The following is a 24,683-nucleotide window of genomic DNA, read 5'->3' on the forward strand; positions in this document are numbered from 1 at the left end:
CAATTGCCTCCTCGGATCAATAATCTCGATCCACTGGGAAAGGTGCAGTGGTAGCTTTGTCGTTTCACAACAAGAGGTGTTCTGGTTCGATTCTTGGCTGGGGTGCCTTCTGTGCAGAGTCTGCATGTCCTTCCTGCATTCGTGTGGGTTTCCTCCGGGTGCTCTGGTTTCCTCCCACGGTTCAAAGACGTGTCTAGAGTGATTCTCCCCGGGCCTCCACTGAAAATTGGCTTTGTTCCAAGTTTGACTTTCCCGGTAAATACATGTTAAATAAATTGATTAATTAGTTTGATTAATTAAAAATTTGAAGACGACAGAACTGGAGCAATTGATGCAGTCCTTCCTACAGGCACAGATGGAGTTAGGGCTCGTTCCATTGGCTCCAGGCCCTCACCCCAGAGCTTCAAATGCTGTAGCTTGGTGTCTTCCCTTAGGCGGTATGGTGCCAAGTTCATTGGAACTGGTCATTTTCCATTCCTTAAGGTTGGAGCCAATGGTTGGCTGATTTCAACTTCGGTCATTATCTTGGTCTCTTCAACCCCAACAATGTCAGAGCCTGGTGGTTCCTTTGGGCTGACAGGTCAAGATAGGGGTTTTTGGGTCTAGTTTGGTGATCCCATTGTAAGGGTCTTCCCTCCCACTCAAAGTTTTTGCTTTTTATAGTTCGGACCCAATCTCTGCATCGAGACAGAGTGGGATGGCTCCAGATTCTGGTGCATCCTTGGGATCTTTGGACCCTATGTCTGCTGGGTCTGGTCGGCCCACTTCACGAAGAGGATGTTCTTCTGTCAAAAGAGAAAATGGTCTAGTATGACTGGTGTCCCCCACCTTCCACATCTGTACCTATGTTGACTTCTCGGCTTGCTCCAGGGCAGCCCTGCCCCTGTTGGTCTCCAAACTGTCCTTCCAGTAGAGCACCCTGTTTTTTCCACTCTCCTGCAGGGCAGGAAGTTTTTGGTAAAAGGAAGTGAAAGAGGAAGCACCTGGACTCACCCAAGTCCCTCACTGAGAACACTGCCTTTGAGGAAAGAAAAGGGTCCCCCAAATTCCTCTGCAAAGATGTCTTTTTTGGCAGTTGTTTGGAGCTGTTTCACCAGAGTGGGGGCTGGATTGCCTGAGCCCCTACTCCTGAGGAGTCTGTGTTTCCAGAGGCCTTCAGGGCGGGTCCATCTATGTCCTGTGTGGTTCCCTCTTCAGACACCGTTATTGATCTGGTGTTGTGAAGAATGTGGAAGGAGCGGGGTATAGTGGAACTGATCCCTAAAAAGCTCAACAATATGCTTAGCCCCCCCCTCCCAAGAGTTGGCTACACAGGAGTAAGGGTCATGACATGGATGCTATCTTGATGGCAGTAGCAGCCACCAAGAAGGATATTTTGGAGGAAATTTCCTCAATCCATACCCCGAATAATGTGTCTGGGGTATTGGACCACTTAAGGAAGTCTGCATAGGCTTCAGCCACCTTTGCATTAAGGGCGTTAAATTATTTAACTCATTCGACCAGGTTTCAACGGGACATTGTCAGAAGTATCAAGAGCAGTTAAGACACAGCAGTCTCCAGAAGCTCAGAAGACACTGGAGACTCAACCAGTGACCCCGCCGGAGGCCAGTATGGTGTCTGAGGTTTGCATGTCCAAAATGACTGAAGTTACCAACACTGTTGAGGAGGAGGAATTTCTGTACATCTCCAAAGGACTCAAGGGTATACAGCAAATTTTGGTTAGAGAGTAAAATACCAGTGTCACTTATTGAGGTATGTCAGGGATCATAACTTTCATGTCTTGTGAATGCGGACATCACACAAAAAAGAAAAACAGAAAACTAAAAATGCTTCCTCTCTTAAGACGTCCAAGGAAAACGAGTGGATGGATTTCTTACAGGGCCTGTTTAAGGCCATAATGGCACTCAAGCCACCATCCTTTACATCATTTGCTCCTACTCCTGTTACACCACAAAAGAGACATCGAGTCTTCTTCTTCTGAGGATGAGGGAGTAGACTTAGACTTTTGATAAGCACTCCTTGTGGTCTATTCTTCTCAGATCATTTCTCCAAGCCAAGTGACCTCTAGTGATAAAGATTCCCTTTCCCCAGATTCCCTGGTAAAGAAGCTTCATTTGGAAAAACTATCTGTAATATAATGGAATACTTTGAATGGGATTGAAGGTGGATTTCTGATTTGCAAAAAAAGATGCAACCTTTTAGAGAGAGACATTCCTATTCCTGCCCCTCCTGTCCTGGTGGCCTTTCTTTGATGCCTTTGCATCTACATCCACTGCTCCTGACTGGCACCAGCTCCGAAAAGTCCTGATAGATTCTGTAAAGTACCTGAGATTTAACATTTTTGTATAAGAATCCCTTGACAGATCCTTACTTGTTTTCTGTGGCTACAAACAAACCTTCTAAAGTTCTACCTGCTGCTGATGCCCTACCCTCAGGTAAAGACAGCAGAGTCTGGGAAAGAAGGTATGTACTAATTCCACCCTAGCTTTCAGAGCTCTGAATTATCAGACCCAAAGGACTAAATGCTGGGGAAATTAAAGACTTGGCTGCACTGGAAGGACCAAACAGTAGGCAATAGGCCATGTCTATGATCGCCCAAGCCTCACAAGTGACCAACCATAGCATTAAATGTAGCTATGACACACTTGGAAGCTTCCTCCCGAGCAGCTGCCACAGGTTCTGTTATTAAAAGGTATGCATGGCTATGCTCTGTCCCTCCCTGAGGACATTTATGCCAAATTTCTAGATTGTCCTTTGAATAGGAACCTGTTGTTGGCCCTGACACAACCAGTTTGCGTAAAACCATACAAAAACATAGGAAAATGAGCAGACAAACTTTTCTTACTTCAGTTCCCAGATACCTGAGAATCTACTCTGCTAAGCCTTTATTTGCCTTCAGTGTGTCTAGGCTCCCTCATAAGGTCAAGGAAATGCCTAGGAAAAGATTCCCATACAAACCAGACAAAAGTCTGGGAGGCCTCTGTACCCAGGTAATTCAGCCTGATCCAGTCTTCTTGAGCTGCTTACTGGAGACCGAACTCTTGCAGGCTTTCCTGTCTCTGAACAAGGTACACAGTCTCTCCAGTTACTTCCAGTAAGTTACCCTTCATACTTGCACTGCATCCAGACAAATCCTCTGAACCATGGAGTTCATGATTGCAACCATACCTATGATCCCCTATGTCAGACTATATATGAGAAAGATCCAATGGTACTTGAGCTACATTTGGTCTCAGCACATCCACTGGATATGTAGATGTCTCTTCTCCCCTGATTAAAAAAAGAAATCCACTTGTTAATATCACAGGTAAATCTCAACCATAACCTACGACCTTTCAAACTGCAGTCACGGCAACACTAATTGCACACAGATGCTTCGGATGGTGCATGGGGGGCATGAATAGGCTGTCTGAGAGTTCACAGCCTGTGACCGCTGAATCTGAAGTCACAGCACATCAGCCTGATGGAGATGTTGGCACTAATACAAGCTCTGCAGACATTCTCACACTCCTGGACCCCATATTTGCAAGCTAGTTGTAGACACATGGGGTCAGGCTACAAAAGCAAACCTGTGCCTTAAAGCTGTTTACATCCCCTCACTGAACAGTGTTCTAGCACATTTCCTAAGCAGATCAAGGGAAGACCCTCCATGAATGTATGTTGAACAGGGAAGTCTTCTATGACATAGTTCCCATAGATTTAGACTTATTTACCTCCATACACAACAAATAACTTCCTCTTTTCTGCTCCTTTCAAACATGGAAAATGGACATCATGTCACTTCATTGGAAAGGGAGGTTCCTGTATGTCTTTTCTCCACTTCTTTTTTGCCCAGAGATCTTACTAAAGATCCAGATAGAGAGGCAAACCAAAGATTTTACTGGTGACTCCCTTTTTGGGCAAGGCAGCATTGGTTCCCCCCATTCTCTGCCACCTTGCCAGAGGTCATCACCATTAGCTACCCCACAAAATGGATTTGCTCACACAACAGAAGAGCTCTCTTTTTCACCCCAGTGTGTCATCTCTCAACCTGACATTATGGAAGTTAAGATTCTAATCCGTTTCAGACAACAGGTTTCTGAAGTCGTGTTTCAGATCCTCCAGGAGGCAAGGAAACCTGTGACCCAGCAGGCTTGCATAGCTAAATGGATGATAAATTCTCTTTGGTGTTCAGAAACAGGTGCAGTCATTGTCCTGTCTCATTTGTGTGAACTCTTAAAAGCTGGCCTGGCATACTCCTCAATCAAGCCATGTCAGGCATTTTTTCTTGCTTATTTCTCGACCTACCTCTGATTTCCAGACTAGATGTAAAACGGTTTCTGAAGGGTGTACAACACCTAAAACCTCCTAGGAAAACTATTCTGCCTCCCTGAGACCTTAACTTTGTTCTGTTGAAACTTATTCTGCCACCTTTTAAGCCAGCAGCTTCTGCTTCTCTCAGGCTCTGTACTTTGGAAAAACAACCTTCTAGTTGCTGTTACCTCAGCTGGATGAGTCTCTGTGTTACAGGCCCTGATGGCATCCTCACTCTTCCTTATACAAAGACTGAGTATCTGTACTCACTGGATATGTACATAGAAGGCTCAGATTCTGCTTAGACAAGACGTTTATTTGCAAGACTGACCAGTTGTTTTTCTCCTTTCAAGAATCCAAGCCTAGTAGCCCTGTTTCAAAACAAGCTATTGCTAACTGGATTTCTAAATCCATCTACTTTTGTTGCAGTCACCATTGCAAGTCTTTATTTTCACCAGCAAAGGCCCATTCTACTAGAACAATGACTTCTTCAGGAGCTTCTTACAAGGGAGTGGACTAGTGGGCTATCCTAGAAGTAGCCACTTGGTCCTCAGTGCATACTGTTAGTAAGCATTAAAGAGTGGACAGTTTTTCTAGAGATGCTTTCTCCAGGTTAGTCCTCTCTGGACCACTTGACAGCTCTCCTATGTCTCATCCATCCACCATTTGCACCACTTGAGCTTTGGGCATCGCCCAGCATTTTGGAATACTTCAACAGTGACCAGTACAACATCTGCTCCTATGTTAAATTCTTACACAACTCTGCTTTACTCTGAGTTAATTGCAATTCACTAACTAACACTTAGATTGAGTTCTGTTCTGTCATATAAAATAGAGCAAAGGACAGAATTATCAAAGTGTGGCTCTTTGAAAATGTGCGTTTTTTTTGCATAGTGCCCCTATTTCCCCTATATCTCTGCTAACTTAAATATACCAACTCTGAGATTGTACAATACCGGTGAAAAGGGTCATTTTCCCAATTTTCATTCATTAGTGATCTAACTGAAATAATACTGGACCATTCCAGCTGCAATTTGTTTGATAAATTTAGTTCAAACAAAATGCATTGAAAAAGAATGCATTCAGCCATGTATCAGCTATCTTTTCTTACTCAACTGTAATTTACTCTGCTTTAGTTGAACTAGTGTTTCTGTTATCATAGTCATCCAATTAGAAGAATTTAATCACTGAAGCATATGCACAAATAAAACTCAGTTGCTCTTCATTAAACTATCACCATCTAAAATGTTGTTGCAAAATTAGAGACCAACTTAGGTAAGCATGTGCTGGAGACCTTAAATCTTTACTGTGTTGTGGGATTGGTGTATCCATTGATTGTTTTTTGGCGATCTTATGTTTGCAACTGCTTCTTGGTCGACATTTAACATTAGCCTGCAAAGTCTGGCTCTATAGCTACTGAATTGATTGCGTTATTTTTTACACCTGCCCCCCCCCCAAACTGGGTTTTAAGTTGATGTCCTGCTCATGTGCCTTGATTTTGCAGTTAGAATTGTGTAGTTTGGCTGTACATCAGCAGATCGACAGCAGCAAAGTTATAACCATCTTACAAATTACATTTCTGGCTGCACTTTGTACCTTAGCTGGCATTGTGTAAACACAAAGAAAATCTCATGCTGTGACTGACACTGTGAAGCATGTAACCTTTGCTGCCTGCCTTGTAACTGTCACTAGCTGCTGGCCTAGTGATCAGGCATGTGTGATAACACACAGCGTCATTGACCTAAACTCTAGATGATATATATCCATCTGATGTGGTGTTATCTGTAGCAGTTGTATTTGCAGGAAGTATAGAGGAAATCTGCTGTTTGAGCCTTGGACACACCACAGGATTCCATTGCCATCTTTTGGGATCCATTCCACTTAATTTGATAAGTGCTTGTGAATTGCTCTTTTTGCTAAGAAAGCACCAGGAGAATAGGAAAGTTGTGTGTGTTCTATACAAACTATTTCAGATTGCGATAAGGATGCAGTACAACCGACCCATTGTTTGCAATAACTCGGATAGCTGAAAAGAAGCTAAAGATAGGGGAAGAGTCCAGCTTGACATGCCCAGACTGCAGAATGCTGAGTTGGGCAGTCCTGCGATGGTTTGAAATCCCAGAAAAAAATTGGTTGAAATAGTACATGCTATGTACAAGGACCCAATGACTCAAACACGGTTAGTGTTCATACTAACAGATGTGTTCCCAGTGGAGTGGGTATGCATCAGATTTCACCTTTAAACCCACTGGTGCTTTCACTGGGAGATGGACTACATTATACACTGCTGATTGAGGGCTCAGTGTCTGTTATTCTAAAAGTGTATTAATTCTGGTTTAAGCACTTGGGCTTCAGGCCAGTTATTTTACATTAAAAGGGTTTGTGGTCTGCACTCTTGTGGGAGGAGAGGCTGGACTCTGCCCTTCTGAGCTGGGAATTTCTGGTTAAAGGCTTATAGTGCCTGCATATTTGAACTACATCCTTCTAAGTTGGGAACTGCTGATTGAGGGCTCAGTGTCTGTTATTCTAAAAGTTTATTAATTCTGGTTTAAGCACTTGGGCTTCAGGCCAGTTATTTTACATTAAAAGGGTTTGTGGTCTGCACACTTGTGGGAGGAGAGGCTGGACTCTGCCCTTCTGAGCTGGGAATTTCTGGTTAAAGGCTTATAGTGCCTGCATATTTGAACTGTTTCTTACTGAAATTGAGACACCTTGTTTGCTGTAGCATAGACTAGATCCAGGTCTGCTGAATCTAGCTTTGTTTGTATGCTTGCTGTTTGTTTGCTTATTTCCCTGAAACGCTAGTTCCACCTAAAATGTGGCTTTTCAGCGCTTCTGTGGATCCCTAGTGATATCTGCATTGCTTACTGTACTTATTTCCTTGTTTCACTTGAAAGAAAGTTACTGTTTGTCGTTTTTGCATTTAAGTTACCTGTAACACATTGCATTTAAGTTACCTGGAACTTGCTCACTAAAGCAATTATATAAGTCAGCACTAAAAAATTAAAAGCACTACACCCTCACAAACTCCCCTTGAGTACCTTGTTCCCCATTGGCCCTTTTTTCAATTATAAAGGAATTCCCAATACTATTCTAGCATGTCCAAAGGTCAGTTGTCAATCTCCTCTCCGGTCCAGCTGGTGAATCTGGGAATCTTGAGGCAATGTTACAACTGCCTCATGTACACAGACAAACCCTCTCCTCCTCCCAACAAATTCCAACACATGTGAGAGATGCAACCATATAGCCATACTGGAGGCTAAGCTCTCTCAACTCAGTACTGGCAAAACCAGTCAGGAGGAGAAAGAAACCACACTCACTACAATTCCAGTCTCACATAGACCTACCACGACAGCAAACCAAACACATAAACACACAAAAACATACTTGGAGGTTCTAAATAAAAATCTGCCTAAGCAGCAGAGACCTCCAAAGCAGACACTCAAGCAACCGCTACCCCAAAACAAAACACGTGCAACACATAGCTCACAAAGCCAGTGTGCCGAACAGTCACAGCCCTTAAGGCTAAACAACACACCTGATACACTTGTGATAGGTGACTCTATCGTCAGGCACACTGACGTCCCGCTCACCAGGCTGAACAAGGAGAAGGTCACGGTGAGCTGCCTTAGGATCCAGCACAAGCACTCAGGTCACTCCAAGGCAAGTACAAATAGTCATTGTCCATGCTGGTGTGAATGACCTCCTCCCTGGACTACATGAAAAGAGACATAGAGGAGCTCTCTGAGCATGTAGCCCAGGCTATGACCCTGACCTAGCATCTTACCTCACCAAGAATGATGCCACAATATGAAGACAAGATGATCAATTTCAACAATTGTCTTAAGTATTGGTGTCATTCAAAGGGGATCCAATGCCTGTCAGCCTGGGATGACATGCTCGACAAGCCACGATGCTTTGCTAGGGATGGCTTGCACCTCTCACCCTGGGCTTTCGGATATTGGCAAAGGCTCTTGCTACCCCCATAGTGCCATTTTTAGGCAAGGCTCAAAAGACAAACCCACCTCCATAGGTATCACAAGAGATAAGAAACTAAGAGTAATGCTACAGTCTAAACCTCAAGATGCACGCACTCAAAACCCTCCTTAGCATGGAGAACATCGATATCTGTGCAGTAACAGAAACCTGGTTCAAGGCTCCCAAGAGCACCCCAGCACTACCAGGTTATACCTCATACCATGCTTTGCGGCCCCAAAACTTGGACCGAACCACAAAAGGAGGGGGAGTATCAATATTCGTCAAAGATACCCACACTTCCTGGTTGGTGGCACAGCACGAAGCATCAGAGACTATCCATGTGCAACTAACAGTGAGTAAAACTGCCTTCCAGTTTATAGCCTGCTACAGACCACCCTCCCAAACCCAGGAACCCCACTCAGCCTTCCTGAGAACACTGGAAAATATGAAGGTCTCTCCAAACATCATTATATTGGGCAAATTCAACTACCCAAACATAGACTGGGAGCATTACTCTAGCTCCAACACCCTAGCCCAAAGGTTCCTAGAATTTATAAACTCAAATGCTATGGAACAACTTGTTACCACTCCCACAAGAGGGGAAAACATACTGGACCTGATCACCAACATGGGGACTCTATGCTCCAGACCAGAAGTGTATCCCTCACTGGTAAGATCAGACCATAAACTAATCTCACTAGATATTCACATCCCGACTCCACCCCCTGCCCTGAAAACCACAGTGAAAAACTTCTCTAAAGCAAATTTCACACTCCTCAAAACCGAGGTGGAATCCTTCAAAGCCCCGGGCCTATGGAAAAAGAATCCTTTATAAAACGCATTCTATGAACACCTTCAGGAATGCATGGATCATGCAATCCCAAATGAAACCAAGACCCAATCCTCCAAAGGCAGACGTCCTGTCTGGTGGATCCCAGCTATAAACAAACTATACAATAGAAGGAGGAAGCTACTACATGATAGAGCAAAATCCCAAAAAGGGAAGGCATCTCTGATCAGTATTAGCAAAAAACTACGGGCACTCATAAAATCGTCTAAGGCCAGCTTCGAGAGAAAAATTGCACAGGACACTAAGGATAATCACAAGGCTTTCTTTAGTTATGTTAGGAACCTGGGTGGGAATTCCCAGATATGCTCAGAATTAGTCCAAAATGACAAAAATACACGAACCCACAGACATTGCCAACATCCTAGCTGACAGGTTCAGCGCAAACTCCCCCACCAAAGGGCAAATATCTATCCCAGCAGAGTGCTGCCCCCCTGACATCTCAGATGCTTAGGTAAGAGCTGCCCTCTCCAAAGCAAAAAACACAGCATCATTGGGACTAGACGGTGTCCCGGGCTGCATCCTACATGAAATCCAAGAAGTGCTAAACCCAAACATAAAACTACTGTTCAATCTCAGCCTTACTACAGGATATGTACCCAAAGAGTGGCGTACAGCAATAGTGGTCCCTCTCCACAAAGGTGGTGCCTCAACGGATCCTGGAAACTTTCGCCCCATAAGCCTGACTAGCTTGGTCTGCAAAGCAATGGAAAGGATCATCATGGACCTCATAAATAAAGATATTGGGGACCTTCAGACACTGGATCCTACCCAGTTCGGCTTTGTTAAGGGCAGATCCTGCCTCTTAAACCTGGTTGCTTTCTTTGAAACAGTCACCAAGGCCATTGACGAGGGGAAGGTGGTCCACACAGCCTACCTGGACCTCGCAAAAGCCTTCTATACAATACCCCACTCGGGCATTATAGATAAGCTCACCAGCTTAAATTTAAACCCCTATGTCACTAGATGGGTTGCAAACTGGCTCAAGGACAGAACCCACATGGTTAGAATTGCTGGAGCCATGTCAGACTCCAAACCAGTTACAAGTGGCGTCCCACAAGGCTCAGTCCTGGGACCTCTCTTGTTTGGTATATATTTCTCGGAGGTACAGGCCAACACGAAAGGACTGTGGCTGACCAAGTTCGCAGATGACTGCAAACTGGGCGCCATAATCGACTCTCCAGCCGACACAAGCATCCTCCAAAAGGGCCTCATAGAAACAGACAACTGATGCCAGAGCCATGGCCTCAAGCTAAACGCCAAAAAGTGTGTAGTCATCCCCTTTGGCAAAAACAAAGTGCCCATAAATTACCACATAGGTGGTAATCCATTAAGTACAGAAGAAGTAATTAGGGATCTGGGGTCCCAAGTTGATGGCAATCTCTCATTTGACAACCACGTGGCCAAAGTGGTTAGAAAAACATTTTATATAGCCCACCTAATCATGGCGTTCACATCTAAATCAGGGGAGGTCATCGTGCCTCTTTACTCATCCCTCATCAGGCCCATAATTGAGTACAATGCCTTTTTTGGGATGTACCTTACCAGACACCTGCAGCAACTGGAAAGACCCCAAAAGTACCTCACCAAGAGGATCAAAGGGCTCAAACAGATGCTATATGCTGCCCAGTTAAAGAAACTCCAGCTCTACTCAGTGGCATACCGCCTGCTCAGAGGTGATCTGTGCCTGACGTATAAAGCCATGTCCGACCTGGAATTAATGGACATGCTGCACTTCAGAAAATCCAAATCCCATCGAGCTAAGCGCTCGAGAGGCTTGAACCTTAGCACTGAAATAAATAGGACATTCTGGAGGGACAGATTCATAACCCAGAGGCTTCCTTCACTCTGGAATAAAATCCCAGTCCAGGTTAGGCAGAGTCCCTCATTGACTCTCTACAAGAGGAATCTTGATGAGTGGATGGGAGATCGGGTATCACTTCTGTGTCACTGTTAGACAGAGGCACAGTATACTAACCTCAAAAAAGGGCATAGCAAAATTAATTTAAAATGGATGGCGAAAGCCAAACACACTCTGGCTAGGCTTATAAATGCCCTAGGGCAGATAGCCTAGTATGAACCTATTAAACAGGTCAAAAGGGACAGATCAACAGAGATGCTGGATGTAGATGATGTGACATTACACGCAGAGAGAGACAAGAACCTCAGCAAATGATAAGGGATTGGAATGCAAAACTGGAGGTACATGGAAAGAAACTCAGTACAAATAAGACCATTTTAATGGGAATAAATGAAGGAAATAAGAAGCAGCTGAGAACTGAGATAGAAGGGAGAATCAGGTGTCTGGGAGGGATAGTTGAGCTGAGGGGAAGTCTGATTGAGGAGGTCAAAGAATCGGGGGAGGCTGCAGCCAACTGGAACATTGTGTCAGGGGTAGTGCATGACAGAAGAATGCCAAAACAGTAGTGCAACCAGTACTTCTGTTTGGTACAGAAACCTGAGCAGTGAAGGCAGAGCAGTTGATAAAAGTAGAGGTGATGGAGAATGCTTGAGACAGGTGGTGAGATGCACACTGTGGGACAGATGAAGAAATGAGGACATCAGAACAGAAGATAAAGTAGTTTCACTTGCAGCGAAGGTGAAAAAGAACAGATTAGGAGGTTCAGACACGTGCAGGAAAGCAGAAATCTGTTGAAGTAGGTTTGGGACAGAAAGGGAAAAGGCAAGAAGAAAAAAGGACATCCAGCAAAGAGATGGATTGTGCGAGAGTAGCTTTGTGACTGTCTGGCATGACTGTCGAAGACTGTAGAAGAGTGGCATTGACTTGATACAAATGGTGACAGTTGACCAACACCCTGACCTTATGTAAAAAATGGAGTGTTTGATGATGAATTATGAGTTAGTCAGAAGAGGTTAGGAAAGATTAGGAAAATAAAATGGAAAGGTAATTTATCAATGAACAATGGGTAGAACTTTGTAAGGTTCCCAAATGTGAAATAGAGTCCAGAAGGTTTTGCACAGATGTGTTTACACGGTGAGTTTTGTAGCCCAATTACTCTTCAGAGGATTTTTCATCAGGTAGGTACATGCTGGAGGTGTGTTGGGAAGGTTATTTTTCATGGAATGTCATAAGTGGGCAGATTGTAAAAAATTTCCTGCAGAACAATTGAACAGAAATGATGGGGAAATAAATGGTTGTAACTAAGGATGCGATTGACCTGGAGTATAGTCTTTACCAAGTTTAATGTTGATGGTTGCTACTGGAAAAAAAAATCAAAATGTATTTATAACAGAGATTAAAAAATGGAGTTAAGATCTTTAGAAAAGCTAAGAAAAGGTTTTGGGAACAGTGCATCCAGAATAATGTTCTGAAGGAAGAATGAGGTTTAGGGGAAGGCAGGAACTGAGCAATTTTGTGTAAAGTAGTGTCAGTGCCCAACAGTTAACACGCTCACATATGATGTTGGAAGAATGTGAGTTCTATTCCCACTCCAGATGATTGTTTCGCTAACACTGTAGTGCAGTTTGGGGGAGGGGATGTTCGCTCCTGACTGTGTCTTCCATTCGGATAAGATGTTAAACTGAAGTCCCATCTGCATGAGATGATGGTAAGTCAGGTGGATATAAAAAATCCCATGGCATCTGTAGAAAAGAGTAGGGGAAGATCACCAACACCAAAGTCAGAAAAACTAAAAAAAAAAAAAAAAAAAAGGCTGGGACTAACCTGCTCAGAAAAAGAAAAAAAAGTATACTGTATGGCAGTATCAGTGGAGGTTATTATGGTTTGCTTTTTTTTTGTTAATGTTTGTTAACCCATGATCTAATGTCATTGTCATTCATTCCTCAGCCAATAGGTTCGGATTCGATCCTTGGATCTGACTTAGACACCTTTTAAAGCTTTTAGGATCCGAATCATGAGCTCCTCCCTTACCCACAATGCCTCTGACCACTACACCACCTCAGATCTAGTTTGCTGCTCTTCAAGATGATCGGGATTGTGACTTCTCGAGCTCCTTTGGGGTTTGTGAGTGTTATCATATCTTAAGTCTTTAATATTTTTTTCTGATATTTACTCTCTTTATACACATATATGCAGTGGGCAGCCACAGTGGTGCAGCGGTTAGCATTGCTGCCTCACAGCAAGAGGTTCTCCGGTTCGATCCTCGGCTGGGGTGCCTTTGTCAGTCTGCATGTCCTCCCTGTGGTCGCATGGGTTTCCTCCGGGTGCTCCGGTTTCCTCCCACATACCAAAGACATGCTGTAGGTGGATTGGACACTCTAAATTGGCCCTAGGTATGAGTGTGTGCGTGTGTGTGCCTTCTGTGGAAGGTTGGGCGCCAGGCTGGTAACTCGACACCGTAAAATCTCTACTGCCAATCATGAGCGAACATGTGATCCATTGTTGGGACCCCTAACCGGGAAAAGCCGAAAGAAGAAGATACACATATATACAGTGGATATAATAGGTGTACACCCCCCTGTTAAAATGCCAGGTTTTTGTGATATAAAAAATAAGACCACAATAAATCATTTCAAAACTTTTCCAACCTTTAATGTGACCTATAAACCTGTACAATTCAACTGAAAAACAAACAAATCTGTTAGGGGAAAAATATAAAAAATAAAGCACGTACAATAAGCTGGTTGCATAAGTGTGCACATCCTTAAACTAATACTTTGTTGAAGCACCTTTTAATTTAATTACAGCACTCAGTCTTCTTGGGTAGGAGTCTATCAGCATGTCACACCTTGACTTGGCAATATTTGCCCACTGTTCCTTGCTAAAGTGCTCCAAATCTGTCAGATTGCGAGGGCATCTCTTGTGCACAGTTCTCTTCAGGTCACCCCACACATTTTCTACTGGATTTAGGTCTGAGCGCTGGCTGGGCCATTCCAAAACTTGAACTTTCTTTTAGTGAAGCCATTTTTGTGTTGATTTGGATGTATGCTTGGGGTCATTGTCGTGCTGAAAGGTGAAATTCCTTTTCATCTTCAGCTTTCTAGCAGATGCCTGAAGGTTTTGGGCCAAAAGTGACTGGCATTTGGAACTGTTCATAATTTCATCCACCTTGACTAAAGCCCCAGTTCCAGCTGAAGAAAAGCAGCCCCAAAGCATGCTACTTGCCACCACCATGCTTCCCTATAGGGATGGTGTTCTTTTGATGATGCAAAGTGTTGTTTTTTGCACCAAACGTACCTTGTGGCCAAAAATTTCAGCCTTGGTCTATTCAGACTTGATGTATTGTTTTGTAAATTTTAGCCGGGCCTGGATGTTTTTCTGTGTAAGAAAAGGCTTCCGTCTTGCAGTCCTACCCCATAGTCCAGACTTATGGAAAATATGGGAGATTGTCACATGTGGTACACAACCAATACTTGCCAGAAATTCCTGCAGCTCCTTCAGTGTTGCTGTAGGATGTTCTTTGTGTTTCGCTGTTGCAGTCATTACATTTTGGGTAATCTGCAGGCAGGTTGCCCTCAGTCGGCCTGATTAATAAAGTCTTGGGTCCTGCATCGGTTGCTGTCCCTTCTTCCATGACGTCAGGTCGTCGTCAGGGGTATAAAACATGCAGCCAATGCCATTACATGTCTTTCTTGCCACGCGGTGCCTGAAGCAGAAGCAGTTCGCAAGTGCCAGTCGGCTGACTCCTGAAATTTTTGTTTTCGAATTTCAGAACTGAAGTCTTCAACTAAAACCTAAGTACCCTGTTGGGGAAACTTTTTTTCTTGCTCCTTACCGATGTCAGTAAAAGTTAATAATTGCATTACTTGTGGGAAGCAAATACCTCCTAAGGATTTTCATTTGTACTGTATTCCTTGCCCAGGGCCTGTCCACAACATGCTTTGCTTTCGGTTTTGTGCTAAATTTAATCAACGCATGATTTAAACGTCTGTATATTTTTGCTTCTAAATATTTTGGCTCAAGATTTAATTATCTAGAAATGTCGTCTGTTAGCAATCCGACTACCGGAATACCTAAAAAAATGCAAAGAAAAGTCAGAGACAGACCATCGAGGTCCAGAACCGATGACAATGCTTCTCCTAAGCGAGTCGCCAGTTCGCCGGTACTCAGTGAGGCGATTTTGCAGCCCCTGATACCCGCTACTTCTGATTCGCAGGTCTCTACTGAGACCCATTCGGAGTCTGGTATGCCGTAAGATGCTTCAGTTATGGAACCCGTGAATGTCTCTACCTTAGATGGGTCCGGAGCTGCTGTGCAGGCACCGGCTTCTGAGGGTGTTTTTAGACCTACAGATTTGTATATTAGACCGACGCCATCTTCAAAACTAAGGCCAAAATCTAAATCTATGTCAAAAAAACTGATGCCTGGGCCACATGTGCAGGCCCCTATGCCTAAAAAACAAATGATCACAATGGCTGAAGATTTATTTACTCTGATCAGGGGTTGCCAACCCCCTCCTTCTAAGAGGCCTACGCAAGACTATGAATCTTCTGAACAGGATTCTATTTCTTCTGACTCTTCTAATGAACAGGATTTGTCTATTCCTACTTATGAGGACTCTGATGCAGAAGATTCCATTCCTTCTGCATCTCCCCCTGAGGATTTTTCTTTTGGGGAAGCTTTACATACCTTAAGGGAACATTTCCACTGGGAAAGTCAGGATTTCTCTGAATCTAAAAAAAGAGACTTAGGGATTTTCTTCTTCTTCCTCAGCATAGGCATTTGGCCATACCTCCTGTTCTAGACATTGCTGATGATTTTTCAGAATCTAGTATGACTCCTGATTCTCTGCCTCCAGCTCCTTGTAAGCCAGACATATAATACAGGGTTCCTGACTCTCACAAATTCCTTTTCAAAAATCCTATTGCTGACCCTGAAACCATTTCTCAGGGTCCCACTGACATTAAGGCCTCTACTGCTAAAAATCCTACCCCTTCTGATAGAGATGCCAGGGCGCTGAATAGATAGGTTAAGAAGGTTTACACGCCTGCAACCTTGGCAATCAGGGCTTTAAACTGTCAATTTCATATGCTTAAATATCAACAGCTTATCATGGACTACTTAAACAGAAAATGATGTTAATCTCTGACTGTGCGGAAAATACAGATTTGCAGGATTTATTACATTCAGCTGAACAAGTTGGAAAACATACTTTGCAATGTGATTTTGATTCCTTGGAGGCCTCTTGCAGGGCTGCTGTAACTGGATCTGTGCTAAGAAGGCATGCCTGGCGCAAAGAGCAAACTGCCTGACCATGTTAAAGCAAAATTGTTGGATGCTCCTTTACAATAGGACCGCCTCTTTGGCAATAAGGTTGAAGAAGTTTTAAAAAAAATGGAAGATAAAGCTAAATCTATGCAAGTTGTGAAAAATTTCTTACAAGTGCAACCTCCAAGATTTAGTAGGCACTGGCCTACTAAAAACTGGTCCTTTCCAGTCCCCTCGAGAGCCGCTCAAGTCAAATCTAGACAGTCCAAAGGCTCCAGGTTTCAGTCACAAGGAACTTTTAGAACAAAACAATGGAGTGCCTCCACCTCCAAATCTGGAAGCAGCAAGGCACCCCCCTATGGTAAACAGTCCCAATGTCTTCCCTCTACAATCACCAAGCACTTATCTTTTAGCCACCCCTTTGGGGGGAAAATTGACACTTCATGCACGAAACTGGCAACTTATTACCCAGGACAAATGGGTTTTAAATATAGTATCCCAGGGATACAGATTTCATTTCCACACGTTGCCAATCCCAAACGGATGGCCAGATCTGCCCCCAAATCAGTGGGCAGAGGCCCAGAAACACGTTCTGTCCCACATGAACATGGGTCTATTCAACCAGTACCAGAAGAGGAAAAGGGACAAGGTTTCTATTCAAGACTTTTCCTGGTACCCAGAAAAGACAAATCATGGCGTCCAATTCTGGACTTATCCACTCTAAACACATTTCTAGACATTCCAAAATTCAAGATGCTAACTCTTCAACAGTTACTACCTATGCTAGTCAAAGATGCCTGGTTGGTAACTCTAGACTTAAAAGAGGCTTACCTGCATATCCCAATCAGGGAATCTTGCACAAGATACCTCCACTTCAAAGCAGGCTACTTGCATTACCAGTTCTCTGCACTGCCCTTTGGCTTATCTACTGCACCCAGGGTCTTCACAAAGTGCCTGGCACCAGTAATTGCATTTTGCAGGTAAAGAAATATTCAAATATATCTATACCTGGGCGATTGTTTAATTCAGGCAGAAAACAAGGACATTCTTCTAAAGCATCTGGCGTTCGTAAAAAGGGTTCTAACTTGTCTAGGGTACACCATAAACGAAAAGAAATCACAACTGGTACCCTCTCAAAAAAATTACATTCCTGGGTGCAAGTTTGAATACAACTACCCAGATTCATAGGTTCATACTAGGCTATCTGCCGTAGGGCATTTATAAGCCTAGCCAGAGTGTGTTTGGCTTTCGCTACCCATTTTAAATGAATTTTGCTATGCCCTTTTTCGAGGTTAGTATACTATGCCTCTGTCTAACAGTGACACAGAAGTGATACCCTGGGGTAAACCAACGATCCCCCATCCACTCATCAAGGTTCCTCTTGAAGAGAGTCAGTGAGGGACTCTGCCTAACCTGGACTGGGATTTTATTCCAGACTGGGATTTTATTCCAGAGTGAAGGGAGCCTCTGGGTTATGAATCTGTCCCTCCAGCATGTCCTAATTATTTCAGTGCTGAGGTTCAGGTCTCACGAGCACGTAACTCGATGGGATTTGGATTTTCTGAGGTGCGGCATGTCCATTAATTCCGGGTTGGACATGGCTTTATATGTCCGGCACAGATCGCCTCTGAGCAGGCGGTATGCCACTGAGTAGAGCTGGAGTTTCTTTAACCAGGCAGCATATGGCATCTGTTTGAGCCCTTTGATCCTCTTGGTGAGGTACTTTTGGGGTCTTTCCAGTTGCTGCAGGTGTCCGGTAAGGTACATCCCAAAAGGGGCATTGTACTCAATTATGGGCCTGATGAGAGATGAGTTAAGAGGCATGATGACCTCCCCTGATCTAGATGTGAATCCCTTCATGATTAGGTGGGCTATATAAAATGTTTTTCTAACCACTTTGGCCACGTGGTTTTCAAAGGAGAGATTGCTATCAACTTGGGTCCCCAGGTCCCTAATTACTTCTTCCGTACTTAATGGATTACCACCTATGTGGTAATTTGTGGGCACTTTGTTTTTGCCAAAGGGGATGACTATACACTTTTTGGCGTTTAGCTTGAGGCCATGGCTCTGGCACCAGTTGTCTGTTTCTGTGAGGCCCTTTTGTAGGATGCTTGTGTCGGCTGGAGAGTCGATTATGGTGCCCAGTTTGCTGTCATCTGCGAACTTGGTCAGCCGCAGTCCTTCCGTGTTGGCCTGTATCTCCGAGAAATATATACCGAACAAGAGAGGTCCCAGGACTGAGCCTTGTGGGACGCCACTTGTAACTGGTTTGGAGTCTGACATGGCTCCAGCAATTCTAACTATGTGGGTTCTGTCCTTGAGCCAGTTTGCAACCCATCTAGTGACATAGGGGTTTATATTTAAGCTGGTGAGCTTATCTATAATGCCCGAATGGGGTAGTGTATCGAAGGCTTTTGCGAGGTTCAGGTAGGCTGTGTGGACCACCTTCCCCTCCTCAGTGGCCTTGGTGACGGTTTCAAAGAAATCGACCAGGTTTAAGAGGCAGGATCTGCCCTTAACAAAGCCGAACTGGGTAGGATCCAGTGTCTGTAGGTCCCCATTATCTTTATTTATTAGGTCCATGATGATCCTTTCCATAGCTTTGCAGACCAAGCTAGCCAGGCTTATGGGGCGATAGTTTCCAGGATCCGTTGAGGCACCACCTTTGTGGAGAGGGACCACTGTTGTTGTATGCCACTCTTTGGGTACATATCCTGTAGTAAGGCTGAGATTGAACAGTAGATTTATGTTTGGGTTTAGCTCTTCTTGGAGTTGGTCCCATTGATGCTGTGTTTTTTGCTTTGGAGAGGGCAGCTCTTACCTGAGCATCTGAGATATCAGGGGGGGGCAGCACTCTGCTGGGATAGATATTTGCCCTTTTGGTGGGGAGGGCGGGAGATGTTTGCGCTGAACCTGTTAGCTAGGATGTTGGCAATGTCTGTGGGTTTGTTGTATTTTATGTCATTTTGGACTAATTCTGAGCATATCTGGGAATTCCCACCCAGGTACCTAAAATAACTAAATAAAGCCTTGTGATTATCCTTAGTGTCCTGTGCAATTTTTCTCTCGAAGCTGGCCTTAGACGATTTTATGAGTGCCCGTAGTTTTTTGCTAATACTGATCAGAGATGCCTTCCCTTTTTGGGATTTTGCTCTATCATGTAGTAGCTTCCTCATTCTGTTGTATAGTTTGTTTATGGCTGTGGTCCACCAGACAGGTTGCCTGCCTTTGGAGGATTGGGTCTTGGTTTTATTTAGGATTGCATGCGTTTATAAAGGATTCTGCGGTCTGGGCCATATTTTCCACAGGCCCGGGGGCTTTGAAGGATTCCACCTCTGTTTTGAGGAGTGTGAAATTTGCTTTAGAAATGTTTTTCACTGTGGTTTTCTGGGCAGGGGGTGGGGTCGGGATGTCAATATCCAGTGAGATTAGCTTATGGTCTGATCTTACCAGTGAGGGATACACTTCTGGTCTGGAGCATAGAGCCCCCATGTTGGTGATGATCAGGTCCAGTATGTTTTCCCCTCTTGTTGGAGTGGGTAACAAGTTGTTCCATAGCATTTGAGTTTATAAATTCTAGGAACCTTTGGGCTAGGGTGTTGGAGCTAGAGTAATGCTCCCAGTCTATGTTTGGGTAGTTGAAGTCGCCCAATATAATGGTGTTTGGAGAGACCTTCATATTTTCCAGTGTTCTCAGGAAGGCCGAGTGGGGTTCCTGGGTTTGGGAGGGTGGTCTGTAGCAGGCTATAAACTGGAAGGCAGTTTTACCCACCGTTAGTTGCACATGGATAGTCTCTGATGCTTCATGCTGTGCCACCAACCTGGAGGTGTGGGTATCTTTGACGAATATTGTTTTGGGGCCGAAAAGCATGGTATGAGGTATAACCTGGTAGTGCTGGGGTGCTCTCGGGAGTCTTGAACCAGATTTTTGTTACTGCACAGATATCGACGTTCTCCATGCTACGGAGAGTTTCGAGGTTTGGACTTCTGGCGTTGAGTAGCATTACTCTTAGTTTCTTATCCCTTGTGATACCTATGGAGGTGGGTTTGTCTTTTGAGCCTTGCCTAAGAAAGGCACTAATGGGGGTGGCAAGAGCCTTTGCCAATATCTGAATGCCCAGTGGTGACAGGTGCAAGCCGTCCATAGCGAAGCATCGTGGCTTGTCGAGCATGTCATCCCAGGCTGACAGGCATTGGATCCCCTTTGAATGACACCAATACTTAAGCCAATTGTTGAAATTGATTGATCATCTTGTCTTCATATTGTGGCATCGTTCTTGGTGAGGGTAAGATGCTACTCAAGGTCAGGGTCATACTGGCCTGGGCTACATGCTCAGAGAGCTCCTCAGTCTCTTTTCATGTAGTCCAGGGAGGTACGTCTCAGGTCATTCACACCAGCATGGACAATGACTGAGTCATATTTGTATTTGCCTTGGAGTGACCTGAGTGCTTGTGTTATGTGGCAGATGCTAGCGCCCGACAGGCAGCTCACCGTGACCTTCTCCTTGTTCAGCCTCGTGAGCGGAACGTCAGTGTGCCTGACGATAGTCACCTATTATAAGTGTATCAGGTGTGTTGTTTAGCCTTAAGGGCTGTGAGTGTTCGGCACACTGGCTTTGTGAGCTATGTGTTGTGCGTGTTTTGTTTTTGGGTAGCTGTTGCTTGGGTGTCTGCTTTGGAGGTCTCTGCTGCTTAGGCAGATTTTTATTTAGAGCCTCAAGTATGTTTTGTGTGTTTATGTGTTTGGTTTGCTGTCGTGGTAGGTCTGTGTGAGACTGGAATTGTAGTGAGTGTGGTTTCCTTCTCCTCCTGACTGGTTACGCCAGTACTGAGTTGAGAGAGCTTAGCCTCCAGTTTGGCTATATGGTTGCATCTCTCACATGTGTTGGAATATGTTGGGAGGAGGAGAGGGATGTCTCTGTACATGAGTCAGTTGTAACATTGCGTCAAGATTCCCAGATTCACCAGCTGGACCGGAGAGGAGATTGACAACTGACCTTTGGACATGCTAGAATAGTACTGGGAATTCCTTTATAATTGAAAAAAAGGGCCAATGGGGAACAAGGTACCCAAGGGGAGTTTGTGAGGGTGTAGTGCTTTTAACTTTTTAGTGCTAACTTATATAATTGCTTTAGTGAGCAAGTGCCAAGCTTTAGAGTAGGAGTAGGGTGTTTGTTATGAGAACTAGATCAGTTCTAAGGGAAAAAGTGAAGAGCAGACTTTGTGGAGCCGAGAATGGTTTAAAACCAGTTAAGCGGAGCTGCCCGATGCTGCGCTATGCGCAAAATCATACAAAGCTGCGCCAAAGCGGGTTTTATACAGGGGACTTGAAAGAGCTAGAAATTGGCCCAAAACGGCCAATAGACTACCAGATTCTTGTGCTGGGAACACTCCTCCAGCTATAGATAGGCTGCTCTAAGCTCCCCACTGCCACTGGTGAACAAAGAAGCCTCCCTTTATCCAGGAAAGGAAATGGGCAACACAGGAACTTTCCAAAAGTCCAGAATACAGCAAAGCCTGTAGTTGGACTACTCTAGGTCAGGAAAGATGGGAAATGAGGATAATGTTTTTGTTTTTTTTTTCTTTTTGCAACAAACAGTGGGAAAATGCAATAAATATGTAACCTTACGCCAGAAACGCAAATTCATTTGGTGACTTACTTCAAACAGGTGGCCACAAAAACCCTGCTATCTGCAAGACAAATTCTGCAAGCCTTGGGGTTCATGGCCTTCTGCATTCTTCTAATTCCATATGCAAGACTGCAAATTAGGAAACTTCAGTGGTACTTAAAAAGTTTATGGAGTCAACATTGTCACAGCTGAGAAGCAATGATTCCTATTATACCTTGCCTGCAACTAGAGTTCCTATGGTGGGCGGAGGCCTGCCACCAAAACAAGGGACTGCCATTCACTCCATCCCCTGCCGCACAAACCCTGACTACAGACGCATCAGACTATGCTTGGGGTGGGGGCTCATCTGGCAGGGAAGTGCATTCAGGGCAAATGGAGCCAAAATCAAATGCACCTACATATCAATCAGAAAGAGATGCTAGATGTACAGAATGCACTGACAGCCTTCAAGGACTACCTTCATCCAGGACAACTACTGATAAAGACAGATAACACCACAGTTATGTGGTACATAAACAAGCAGGGGGATACACATTCCTACCCCCTTTGCAGACTAGCCTTGGCATTGTGGAACACGGCCTTGACTTATCAAATACATCTACAAGCTCAATTCCTGTCAGGAAAGCTAAATACTCTGGCAGACGAACTAAGCAGAAATCTTATGGGCCCACACTAATGGAAACTGAAACCACAAGTTTTCAACATGTTGACATACAAATGGGGGAGCCCGGACATAGATCTTTTTGCCTCACCCCAGAACTATCAGTTGGACAAATTCTGCACAAGAATCCATCACAAAAATGCTTGGAAAGTGGATGTTCTATCATTCAGCTGGAAAACGTATCAGTCTATGCTTTTCTCCCTCTGCCTCTGATCTCCAAAGTTCTACTAAAAGTGAAACTAGACAAACCAAAAATGATTTTTATTGCTCCAGACTGGCCTCGCCAACACTGGTACCCACTCTTGCGCAATGTGTCACACCTTCCTCTTGGCACCTGCCTCAGACACCTTACCTACTGTCTCAGCAGAACTACCAAATTCTGCTCACTCTGCTCCAAACTTTGAATCTTGCAGCTGGCTAATCAACTTTCACCCTTGGCATCCCTCAGCAAACCAGTGATGGATGTCATTTTGGAGGCTAGAAGGCCTAGTACTAGAAAATCTTATGCTGACAAATGGAAAAGATTCTGTGCCTGGAACCAAGCACAAGGAATAAGCACAGCAATGCCCAATATTCCTCAGGTTCTGTAATACTTAACTGAGATGCTTCACAAGGGCCTATCTTTTCTTCCATAAAAATCCATGCCTCTGCCATTTCAGCTCATTACAACACAGAACCTCCCCTCTTCTCTCATCCTCTGCTAAAGCAGTATCTCAGAGGGGCCAAAAATTTAAGACCTCCCAGGAGAGCACCAACTCCTGCATGGGACCTCAATTTTGTTTTGGAAAAACTCACTCTCCCTCCTTTTGAGCCAGCTGCTACTGCATACCTAAAATTTCTCTCCTGGAAAACAGCTTTCCTTTTAGCAGTCACTTCAGCTAGAAGGATTTCAGAATTACAGGCTTTTATGGCAGTCGAGCCTTTCATTATTTTTCATCCAGACAGGGTGGCTCTCAGGACCAATCCATCTTTCATGCCTAAGGTGGTATCCAGTGTGGCTCTTAATCAGACCATTCATCTGCCAACTTTCTTTCCCAATCCACAGAACAAGGGTGAGCGGATTCTGCATTCATTGGATGTACACAGACAACTTACATTCTACTTAAACAGGCCAAAATCTCTAAGAAAGTCTGAACAGCTATTGGTGGCAGTTGTTGCAGGGGCAGAGAGAAAGGCTATTTCCAAGCAGACTATTTCCAAATGGATAAGCCATTGTATTTGTTTGTGCTATATGCACCATGGTAAACCTATCCCCAAGGGGATCAGATCTCATTCCACCAGGGCTGCATCTACTTCTGCAGCCTTTCTCAGAGGGGTTCCTACCAGAGACATTCTAGAAGCTGCTACCTGGAGCTCGGTTCATATGTTCACCAAACATTACCATTTACCTCTCTTCTCTAAATCCAGAGCTGGCTTTGCCACTGCTGTCCTGCAGGGCCTTATAGCTGCTCCTATTGCTGTATAAATTCATCCTCCCAACCATAGCTTTGGGATTCTACCCAAATGTAATGACTGCAACAGTGAAGCACGAAGAACATAGTACAGTTGTGTACACTTACCATAAATGTAGATGTGTGAGTGTATTCACTGTTGCAGTCCTGGTTACCCACCCTCCAGCCCCCTGTTTTTTCTCTTACTATACCTCTCCTTTCTTTTACTATGCTTAAAAGCCTTTCTGGTGTATTTGCTTTTGTTTAGAGGTATATTTTTTGTGTTTTAAATTATATACATATATATATATATATATATATATATATATATATATATATATATATATATATATATATATATATATATATATATATATATATATATATATATATATATATATATATATATATATATATACATATATTTTGCTCCCCATTTGGTGGGCACCTAACATCTGGGGCAAGAAAAACTGATGTAATGGCTTCGGCTGCATGTTTTATACCCCTGACATCATGGAAGAAGGGATAGCAACTGACGCAGGACCCAAGACTTTGTTAATCAGGCCTACTGAGGGCAGCCTGCCAGCAGATTACCCCAAATGTAATGACTGCAGCAGTGAATACACTCGAACATCTACATTTATGGTAAGTGTACACAAGTGTACTTTTCTTGGCAGCCTCCCTGACCAGTTTTCGTCTTGTCTTTTTATCAGTT

General features: G+C 44.0%; 1 protein-coding gene across 2 annotated transcripts in view; it reads left to right on the forward strand.

Annotated features, from left to right (window-relative positions):
- The window catches only part of NOP14 (NOP14 nucleolar protein), a 1,083,467-nt gene that overhangs the window by 810,070 nt on the left and 248,714 nt on the right, over positions 1–24,683 (forward strand). The gene's annotated exons all lie outside the window — the stretch shown is intronic.

Source organism: Protopterus annectens, chromosome 2.part1 (assembly GCF_019279795.1).
Source record: "Protopterus annectens isolate FY-2018-M chromosome 2.part1, PAN1.0, whole genome shotgun sequence".
Lineage (NCBI taxonomy): Eukaryota > Metazoa > Chordata > Ceratodontiformes > Protopteridae > Protopterus > Protopterus annectens.